Source organism: Notolepis coatsorum (assembly GCF_963971535.1).
Source record: "Notolepis coatsorum genome assembly, chromosome: 9".
NCBI classification, from domain to species: Eukaryota; Metazoa; Chordata; class Actinopteri; order Aulopiformes; family Paralepididae; genus Notolepis; species Notolepis coatsorum.
In genome coordinates this window covers 119,401,484-119,412,431 of record NC_140173.1, presented here as the reverse complement: position 1 = coordinate 119,412,431, position 10,948 = coordinate 119,401,484, and positions in this window count along the sequence as shown.

The following is a 10,948-nucleotide window of genomic DNA, read 5'->3' as shown; positions in this document are numbered from 1 at the left end:
CGGACAGGGTTCCTGCAGGTTTCAACAGGTTACATTTAAGACTTTTTAAGACCACTTTCAATATAATTGAATGCGTATTTCATGGCCCTACCAGCAAAGAACTATTAAGGAATATGACTAAGCAGTAATTCCATATGTATTGGCCTGATACTGCTTACTTTGCAGCCCGGACATTTCCCCCCCAAACACATTTAAACATGATACAGAGAAGTTATCGCAACATAGAAGTAATTTCCTAATCCAATACAATTTTAAGACCTATCTGACTTTTTAAGGCCCAAATTCTGATTATTAAATGTAAGCCTTTAAGAATCCTGGACAAACAGTTATGAATATCAGCACTTTGAAAGGGATCATGTACCTCAGCTAGTGTGTCTCCTGAGCTTGGTTAATATCCACCTGGGCTGGTGTATCCTCCTGTACATTATAGTCAGGATGTGGGGTGCCAAAATACTTTAATAATTACCCTAGGAGAGATAAGAAAATTATATAATTATAGTAGAAAGCATTGCATTGCACATGTCCAGAGTTAATTATATAGATTTGTTACTTTGTTTACACTGCTTTTTTATTCTATTTTATTTTTTTACTTCTCCACTGTACTATAATTATGTCACCTGTACCATGTCTTATACTACCTGTACCCCCCTCCCCCCTCCATCCCCCATGCTGCTATGATGCCTGCATTTCCCCAAGGGGATCAATAAAGGAATATCTTATTTTATCTTAGTCATCATAGCTTAAAATCTTTCTTTTATCCTCCTGATCTTTTTTCTGCTCCAGATTAGAATATAATTTTCGCGCTGCAGTCCTTCTTCTTCCGGTCTTCCTGTCAAGTTACAGCTAACGTTCTAATCTACACTGCTGCCACCTGTCTTCACGGAGGTGAATTGTAGCCTTTTTTGTAAGAAGGGCAAAATACGGGACATTTACGGGAAAATATTAAAACGGGAGGACGGCGGGAAAGAAGGGTCAAATAAGGGAGAATCCCGGGAAAAACGAGAGGGTTGACAGGTATGGGTTTGGCGCACCGTGGGGGTTTGAGGGTTGTGTTTCTGCCCCTTGTATGGCAGATGAACCAGGGTGTCTATCATTCGGTCGCCGTTCCCCCGTCACGCTGCCACGACAGCCTGCGTGAACGAGAGTGAGGCGGGTCAAGGTGAGAGGGAGGGCGTGGCTCCATGCCTGCCGCAGCGAGCAGATGTTCTGTGCTGGTAATTGCAAGGCGCGGCGAGGGAAAGAGCACAGGCCGTTGGATGTAAAACATACACTTGTTGTGCACGTCGTCACTCTCGCCACTCGTTCCCCCCTCCCCCCACCCTCCATTCGCCCCCTTGAGCCCCGTCCTACCTGCTGTTGCTGTCGAGACTACTTGTCGTGACATCTGTTCCGAGGCAAGAGAAGGTCTCTGTGAAATCTGAATGTCAATATCCTCACCGTGGGCCGACAGAAACAGACTAACCCCGGAGTGTTTGTCACTCAGTGACAATCATCCTTCAAATGAAAGGTTAGCGGTGGCACAGTGTGAGTCGGAGAAATGACCGCTTTTAATCAGACGGCAGGGGATGCATCTGTCAGACGCTCCCTGGTAAAAAGCACAGCAGTCATGATCCAACCGGAGCAGAGATTGATCGTCACAAATCGCCTCTCCTTTCCCCCCTCTGTCAGAGCAGGCCTGAATGGGAGGATGCCACCCTGGGATTAAATATGACTTTGCTAGGGCTGTGCTTAGGATGCTAAGGGGATACTGGGAGCGAGTTCCACCAGACACTGATGTTGTATTAAAGCAGATCTGGCATAAGAGTGAGAGTAGGTTTTCACGGGTGTGTTGTTGGGGGTGAATGACATTTTGTGCATTTCTATAGAGCTTTTCTACTAGTACTAGGACACAAGACGCTTTATAAAAGGAATGACTGCATACCTTTTTCAGTATGGGTGGCCCCAGTGGGAATTGAACCCCTAAGCCTTGCACTTTTAGTGCCATGCCATGCTCAGAGTGCCACGTGCTCTGCCCATAGAGCTACAAGGACCACAACAGGACTACGCGGGAGCTTTAGTACAGAAAGAAACTGTTAGACACTGCACTGCATAATAGATCAGTCCTTTGTCTTTGTTCTCTATTTATTGTCTACTGTATGTCTCTTTCATTCTTTTCCCTCTGAGTTATTTAGTGACCATCTAAAGAGGGTTTAACCCCTGTCTAGACTGAAGCAATAAAAAGTGTGCTCATCACACTATAGAAGGGGATAGCATAATGATATTTTTAGCAAGCCAGCCATCACTGTTTCCCTCTCTACCCTCTTTATGGCGAGATTAGGGCTTGAGTATGTCATACTATAACTATTAGATCCATGATCACAGTACTTATATTATTACCAGGAGTACATTATCTCGACTGCCTGCCTGCAAAGGAAAACGTGGTATCGTTACAGTCTGAGCTGCTGCAATGTGGAACTGCCCCACAAATGGGTGAACCATTATGGTTTCCAGGTGTCCCCATGTTCCGCCACGTTTCTTGTCTGATCTAAGGCCCCAGTAAATGGTCCGGTTCAGACCCCGGGTTTGCCCTATCTGAAGGCCCATCACCTTAAGACAGAGGAGGTGAAAATGTTCAGAGGCTGGAAAAGTTATTGCAAAGCTAAGGTTAGTAATTTTGCTGTATTAAATTGCCTGTCGGTGCTAAATGAAGTAGTGCCTCTGCGCTGCCAAAAGCCATACGCGACCATTCTCATGGTTGGTGTAGCTTTACCCATAGCAAGGCAGTATTCCCCCCCACCACATAATTTTATCATTCAACTGAGTTCACAGTGTTGTTTTAGGAGATTTAAGTCTCATTACCCCGACCTGGGCCCCTTCTTTGATTTATGCCGTTATTACTGTACCCTCTCTCACAATAGAAAATGATGCATGAATCACATTTGTACTGTTAAGACAAATGTTTCCATTTCTCTCCAAGGGAAAGAGAGACGTTGTAGCTACAGTAGTTAGAGGGACCCTCATTAAGCTCTCGTTATTGGATAAGTGGCTCTCATTTTCTTCCGGGAGATTCCAGGCCTGACTAACTGGTCTTTATACCTCTCTGAAGATCACAGCCGCAGCATTGTACCGCAGTGTTAATTTGCTCTTTGCAACGCGCCCGGCAGTTACATTTATTTTTAATGTCCGAACCCTGTGTCGTTGACCTTCAATTCCTGCTGAGTCCAACACCTGCTGACCCCTGGCCCTAAATCTGTCAGGGGCGGGAGATATATATGGGCCCTCAGAGCCGCCCTGTGTACCCGCCCCAGACCCGCCTGTCATGTCCCTGAGATGTTTTACATCTTCTTTCAGATACTCTGCCTGTAATGTGCCTTGACCTTTTCCTTTCAGAGAAGGCCAGTCGTACAGTAGTATGTGAGAGAGAGAGATGGAGATGGAGATGGAGAGAGAGAGAGAGAGTAAGAAAGAAAGACAGAGAGAGTAAAATAGAGGGAGAGAGAGAGACAGAGATAGTGATGAAGAAGGGAGAGAAGATGAAATTGAGCCATTTCATCCCTCCCAGAGGAGTCCCATGTTTACTCTCCCTGCAGTTTATTTGAAAGCTATCATTCTCTTGAATTCATAGCTGAAAATTGGCATTGATTTGCTGGATGACAGATGCTGAGAGCCCCTCTATTGACATGGCCATTGACAGCGTTCAGTAAATTCTGCATCTAATTATCACCCCGTGGCCAAATGACACACCTTTGCATGCTGTGTGAGATGTGGTCGATGGCGCTGGCTGCATTGTTCTAGAAGGGGCTTATCGAGCTGGTTGTCATCTCTGTGTGATTTAGGGCACTGCAGAGAACATTTCTTTTTGTGTGCCATAATTAAACCTGGTATGGACTGCTCCCAGACTGCTAAAAACATCACTAAAGAAAGGATCTAGATTGTTGATCACATTAACTCATTCAGGGCAGAGGATATTCCTCATCCTGTTCTAGCTAGGCCACACTGTTAAAGATAGGAGTGCGTCACATTGTTTGTAGAGCTATATCTATATTCTATATTATAGCTATGGATACAATACTATGGTCATTTGACAGTAACTATCTTCTGTCCAAAATGCAAAAAATAATAAATGTTTTCATGAATACGTTTGCGCGTTATGCCGTGGTGAATATAAGTATAATTTCGGAATGATCCAGGCTAATTCCTGGGAGGCTGGATATAGGGCTGTGCTCGGAGCGGTTTAAACGTAACACCCGGTCTGGAACCGGGTTTACTGCACTCTCGATACTGCCTACTAGCAGGATCTGGCCGGTACTGCACCCTTTGGGTCCCACTATGCCTTTTAACGGAAACATACAGGTCCGTGACATTGAATAGAATATTAAAAATCGGAAAAAAGGAAAAACGATCCTAACGGTTGGCGCCCAATAACGTAGCCGTGAAAGAGTTAATGTGCAGGGATTTTTCAACACTTAAAGGTCAATCATGCTTTCTCTTTTTCTTTCTCTCCAATCACATTACTTGCCCACTGTCAAATGCAGCTGGTTCTCTCATTCTCTAATTAATTTGTTGGACAGACAGAGTTGATGCTAGGTTCTAATAATAAAAAAAACAGTAATACCTTCACATAATGGCTGCAAATGACCACATGCACACACATTAATTTCTCAACATGAAGTCTCAAGATGAAGTCTGCATTTATATATTTTTTTTACTCTATAGTTTGCCCTGCAAAAAAACACTGCACACGGTGTACCCTTTGGTCAAAAAACTTCCCTATTGACTCCCATGTTAAACACGTTTTTTGAAAACTACGCCATTGCAGATTGAATAAAAAAAAATAAAAAATTTATCTTGGCCCCTTTATGGGCATTTACATATGCATGATTAAAATGTTTTTTCAAGATGGCCGCATTGCGTCTATTTCCGGCGGCCACAGCTTGTGTGTTTACTGCTTATATCCTGCAATGCCGTTAAAAAAATATTTTTATCTAAAATGATTTGAGAATGTTTTATGGAGGTCTTAGTGTGGTGTGCATGCATGTGTTGAGAAATTAATGTGTGTCCATGTGGTCATTTGCAGCCATTATGTGAAAACTAGCCATTACTGTACTAGCATTACTAGTACAGTACATTACTGTGTACTAGCCATTTTCACATAATGGCTGCAAATGACCACATGCACACACATTAATTTCTCAACACACGCATGCACACCATACTTAGACCTCCATAAAACATTCTCAAATCATTTTAGATAAAAAAAATATTGGAACGGTATGCAGGATATAAGCAGTAAACACACAAGCTGTGGCCGCCGGAAATAGATGACGCAATGCGGCCATCTTGAAAACATTTTTTAATCATGCATATGTAAATGCCCATAAAGGGTTCTAGATGAAAAAAATGATAAAAATCTAAATTCAATCTGCAATGGCGTCGTTTTCAAAAAACTTGTTTAACATGGCAGTCAATAGGGACGTTTTTTGACCAAAGGGTACACTGTGTGCAGTGTTTTATACACTGTCACTGCACAAAACATTTTTATGTATCAAACTTGTTTTTTTTGCCAAACTTCGACACTCCAGGCTCTCATAATCCCACCCCAAAAAAATTTACATTAGCATTTATGGGATGGAAAATAATTAAGCCTTAGTGTTTTTTGTCTTGAAAATAAGCCACGCTTCAATCACACAAACTGGTATTTAAGGGGTTAAAATCCTGAAAATGAATGAATATTATGTATGTTGAGGACTGAAGTTAATAATGGTATTCATAAAAATTCATAAGTAAATATATATATATTACATGTAAAGTACATGGGACAGAAAACGTCCCAAAGGGTACACCGTGTGCAGTGTTTTAGTGGGGTGCACGAAGGTTAAGAAATATTATAATTTTAAATTGTTTTGGATGGAAGAGCCACACATTGACGGGCAAAGAGCCACATGCAGCTCGCGAGCCATGGGTTGGCCACCCCTGCGCTAGATGCTCACAAAGTGCTGTGACTTTCGTCTGTTCCAACGGCCCATTATGTGGAATAACGTTCTAATTACATTTTCCTGAAGTCATTTTGAAATTTCAGAAACCGTGCCAGATAAATCGGGTACTTTTAAAAAAAGTCATTGAGTGACAGAGCTGGAGCTCGACCGAGTGACGAGGATACATTTATTGAAAATGCCTAGGGGTCATTTGACCCCTTGTCGGCTGTGCTAGTGTTAAGGCTGCCACAGAGTTGTTGGTTGACATCGACCTGCATTAAATGTAGTAAAATGACATGAGAAATGTAGGAAATTTGGTAAGCTTGACTGAAACCTCAAACGATTGTGGACATGCAGCACAGAGTCCGGTCCGCTCACAGTACGCCCGACTCTGTGGTGGCCTTAAGATGTCATGGTAATATGTGTACTGTACTTACTGTACGTACTACTATTGTAACGGTTTCACTAAGCCAGAACTAGGGATGCACTGAAAATTCGGCCACCGAAAGTTTTCGGCCGAAAATGGCCAAAAAAGGCCGAAAGAGTTTTTTCACCGAAAATATATCACCGAAACAGAAGCAACCTGTAACCTAACGCGTGTTGTTGTGATGATGTCATTAAAACGCGGATTCATTACATGCGCGCTGTGAGCTCTTCAGTCCTGCGTCCTCCTCTTGGGACTCGGGAGCAATGCATCTCCTCGGGAGTCGCGCTGTTTCTATGTAAACTCTGCGCGCAACGAGTCCAATAAATGCGTCTTTAACATACTTTATCCTTATTTACTATATGCCCGTTGCGGTTAATCACTGAGTGATCTAATATGCATATTATTCAGAGCGAGATTGTGTTTCTCACATTGACGCTGTCTGTCGCGCGTCTACTGTGCCAAAGTCATCTGGGGACTAGAAAGGTGCGCTCAGTAGAGCACAGATGTCCGCCTCTCTCTCTCTCTCTCTCTCTCTCTCTCTCTCTCTCTCTCTCTCTCTCTCTCTCTCTCTCTCTCTCTGATTGATTGATTGATTGATTGAAAACTTTATTAACAGATTGCAGAATGGGTACAATACAGTACAGCTCAATACACACAATTGTTAAGGGGATGCAGACCAGAGAAAGACTTTTGTCTTGTTTACATCAGGGTCCCCCATTTTCAATTCATCAGGACTTATATGACATACATGACATACAGATAGACAGTACTGCTACATCTATACATTTATGACATAACAGATTTGCAAATACAGTACTGTTTGTGATACAAAAAGACCCATAATAGTGATTATTTATTATTTAAGTTAAGTTTTGCCATAATCATATATTTTTCCATAATCAGGTAGCTGAACAACATTGGTAAAAAAAAATTCTATTCTATGAATCATTTTCGGCCTTTCGGCTTTCGGCCAACTGTTTCCTATTTTCGGTATTGGTTTCGGCCAAGAATTTCCCATTCGGTGCATCCCTAGCCAGAACACAGGTGCAGACACAAACAAGCAGAGATGATGTGGAATCAGAGTATAACCCAAATGTCGGTTGTATTTAATGAGAAAAGAAGAGTAACATAATCCAGTCGTTAGACAGTCCAGGGAGTGAGCGGGTACAGGGTACTCCAACGAGCGGTGGGTCGTAGCCAGGAGCGGATACTCAGACTGTCCAGGGAGCGATCAGGTACAGGGTAGTCAGACAAGCGGGGGGTCATAGCCAGGAGCGGGTATTCAGGTGGTCCAGGGAGTGAGCAGGTACAGGGTAGTCAGACGGGCGTAGGTGTCGTAGCCAGGAGAGGGTCCTCATACTGTCCAGGGATGTTCACGGAGAGAATGGTCAGGCAGGCAGAGGTCATTCACTGGAATCCAAGATGGGGGAACAGGGAGTGGAGCCAGGCAGGAATTGTGAGCAAAAAGAGGACAAGGACATTAGAACTGAGTGTGTCTCCCTTGGAGGCGCAACATCTTCCAACCACCCCGTCACCTGCGGTGTTCCCCAGGGATCTGTCCTCGGCCCCTTGCTGTTCACCCTATACATGCTCCCCCTCGGCCGCATCAGCAGCCGGCACGGTGTGTCGTTCCACTGTTATGCTGACGACACCCAGCTGTATATCCGGATTACACCATCATCACCTTCATCACCCCCCACACCTCAAGGAACTCCTCACCCCCCAGTCCTCCTCACGCTCCCTCCGCTCCGGCACAGCCTACCTCCTCAAAGCCTCCAGGACTAAGCTGCACACCATGGGCGATCGAGCCTTCTGCTCTGCTGCACCCAGACTGTGGAATGCTGCTCATGAGGCTCAAACGGGGCCCCCAACAGCCTTTCCAGAACAGTTGGAGGTCCCGACTCAGAGACAGAGAACGTTCCACAGGTTTGAGACGCCGTGCGCCAAGCAACAAACGTCCCACGAGAGGGTGGCTGAACAGTGTTCTGCCCTCAAAGCCCACATGACAAGAAGATATAGCTGCGGCATATACCTTCACTGTTGAGGCCGACCGCCCATCCAGGATAGACTGGAGAAGGACAGAACCGAGTCCAGGGGGCATGATACCGGGTCCAAGCCCCCAACTTCACACCACTCTCGAACCATACGGCACTTCCCTGCGTAAGCCGCGGTAGTGGACGGCGCGCGCGCGTTCCGGATGGCGTTAACCACAGAAGAGTTAAGATGCATCCCCACCAGATTCACCCTTTCAGCAGCCAAGCCATCAGGGGCTGCCCCAGAACAGGAGGCAGAACAGAGTTCCGCGTGCCTGAGAGAGGGCCCGTGGTGACCACGGAACAGGCCACGGCGGGGCCACCAAGAGCTGAATCAGGGCCGGGAACCACACAGCCATGCCTTGGCCCGGCGCGACCAGGATCAAAGTCCTGTGCTCCTGACATACCTGCCCCAACAGCTGAGCTATCAGGTGTATGGGGGGGAGCGCGTACAGAATCCCGGGCGGCCACGGACCGAATCGGCCGCCGCACGGTGGAGACGGGGGGAGTGTACTCTTCCCTGTCTGATGACATACGACGCCGACGTCATGCTGTCCGTCCTGATCAGAACATGCTCGCCCATCACATGATGGCCGAGCCGTCCGAGGACTAGAAGCACTGCCTTCAATTCCAACACATTGATATGTAGTGCAGACCGGGCAGCATGGTCCTTGCCAGCTGCCCCTACTGTGTCGGCCCGACACGTCCCCCCCATCCCGTGAGGGAGGCGTCGGTGAAGACCGTGACGTGTGACAGCCTGCTGCCCATGGGGACCCCGCTGGTGAGGGCCCCAGGGCTGTCACTGCTGCAGACTCTGATAATAGAGTCTGTACCAAAAACGGAGGGCGGGGGTGTGTAAACTGTAACACAAGCGCCACCCTCAGCGTTCTCTCCATCCACACGACATATGGCTACTACCGCAGCCATACGTGGTAAAAATTCCAAAAGCGCCCCCGCCGCCAACTGCCGCTGGTCCGCTTGGAATCGTAGATAGGTGGCCCGGTCCCTCCCGCTGTGCGTTGTTAACCCTGGTCTCGCCAACCGTGCGAGCAGGGTGTCTTGCGGAGCCGGGATATCGCACCCTGACTCAACCAACGAGGCAATCGCACCCAAGGGGGGGACCCCGACAGAAGGGCCGGTCTGATACGGGGGGAACGGCCATCAACCCTGGTGACATAGGCTCCCCCGCTGAGCATCTTCCCGGCTTAGCTTGCTGAGGACAGCCTGCTCTGCAGCTGGACATGCATGGTGTGTGGTCCCCATGCTGCCCGATAGGGTGAGTCCCTACACACCGTAGCCCTGTAGTGATATTACTACCACCCAAATTACACATGCCTGCTGACCACCGCGGGATCGGAAGTCCAGACGGGGGAGGCACTAACATAATACCCAGCCTGGCGAGGGTGGGGCTGGGGGGAACCCACGCTGCGACCTCCTGGGCCTAGAGTTCCCCCTCTGACAATTTTTTTTAGATACAGGGAACCCTGCTCCGTCGACAGATACAACACCAGGCTCACCAAACACAGACGCAGCCCGTGTGGTGTGGGAGCCGCTTGACAGCACAGCATTCTCATAGATAGACCCAGGCCTAGCTAGCAACTGGGTGTCAGCCCCTGTCTCCATGAAAAGCGAAATGTGGGGCCGATTGCGCTTCACTGGAAGAACGCGGCCCGCAACGTTGCAATCGTTGTGAAATCATGGTTGGATCAAAGCAGGATTGATACCATTTAGTCCTTACCTTCACTAGGAGGTACCCCAAAAAGAATATTCCAATTGTCTGATCGCGAGTCCCAGTATTGGTGTCCATCGTGTCGCCAACATAATCCACCACAACAGATGCATCGGGGGAATTTGACGCTTCTCAATGCGATCGGGATAACCACTCGACTCGCCTGACAAAGAAAACTGCGCCCAGAGACATTTGAACGTTACACAGGCCAAGATATACGGTTTCAAAGGGTGCTCGATACTGCCACCTGGGAGGATGTGGCCGGTATTGCACTTTGGCAATCTCAGGATGATTCCCCATGGTAACCCCGATGTCCGTGTGCCTGTAATGAATAGAAGTATCGAATAAAAGAAATAACCATGAAAACCCGACTATACTCGGGTCTGGCGCTGAACGGTTGGCGAGTTAACCCGACTTTCCTCGGGTCTGGCGCTGATTGAGTTAACAATTGTGTGTATTGAGCCGTACTGTATTGTACCCTGTTAACAGAATTCAACTATAGGGCGACAATAATGTGGTCAAGAGGCATGGTTTCTATCTTGAGCCTGAACTGGCGTGACTTCTTTTATTCACAAGCAGCAGTAACACAAGTCTTCTCTCACTGAGAGACATTGGGGGAGAGAACGAAATGGGTGGATACCTTTGCTTTTATAGTCTCCATAAGGTAGAGTACCTGGGTGATTCCGCCTAGAGCGCCCTCCAGTGCAACTAGACAGTCACTGGTGGAGGCAATTATATATGCAGGTAAACAGTTACTAGTGTAAACAGCCATATGTACAGTTAGACAGTTACTAACAATCCTACA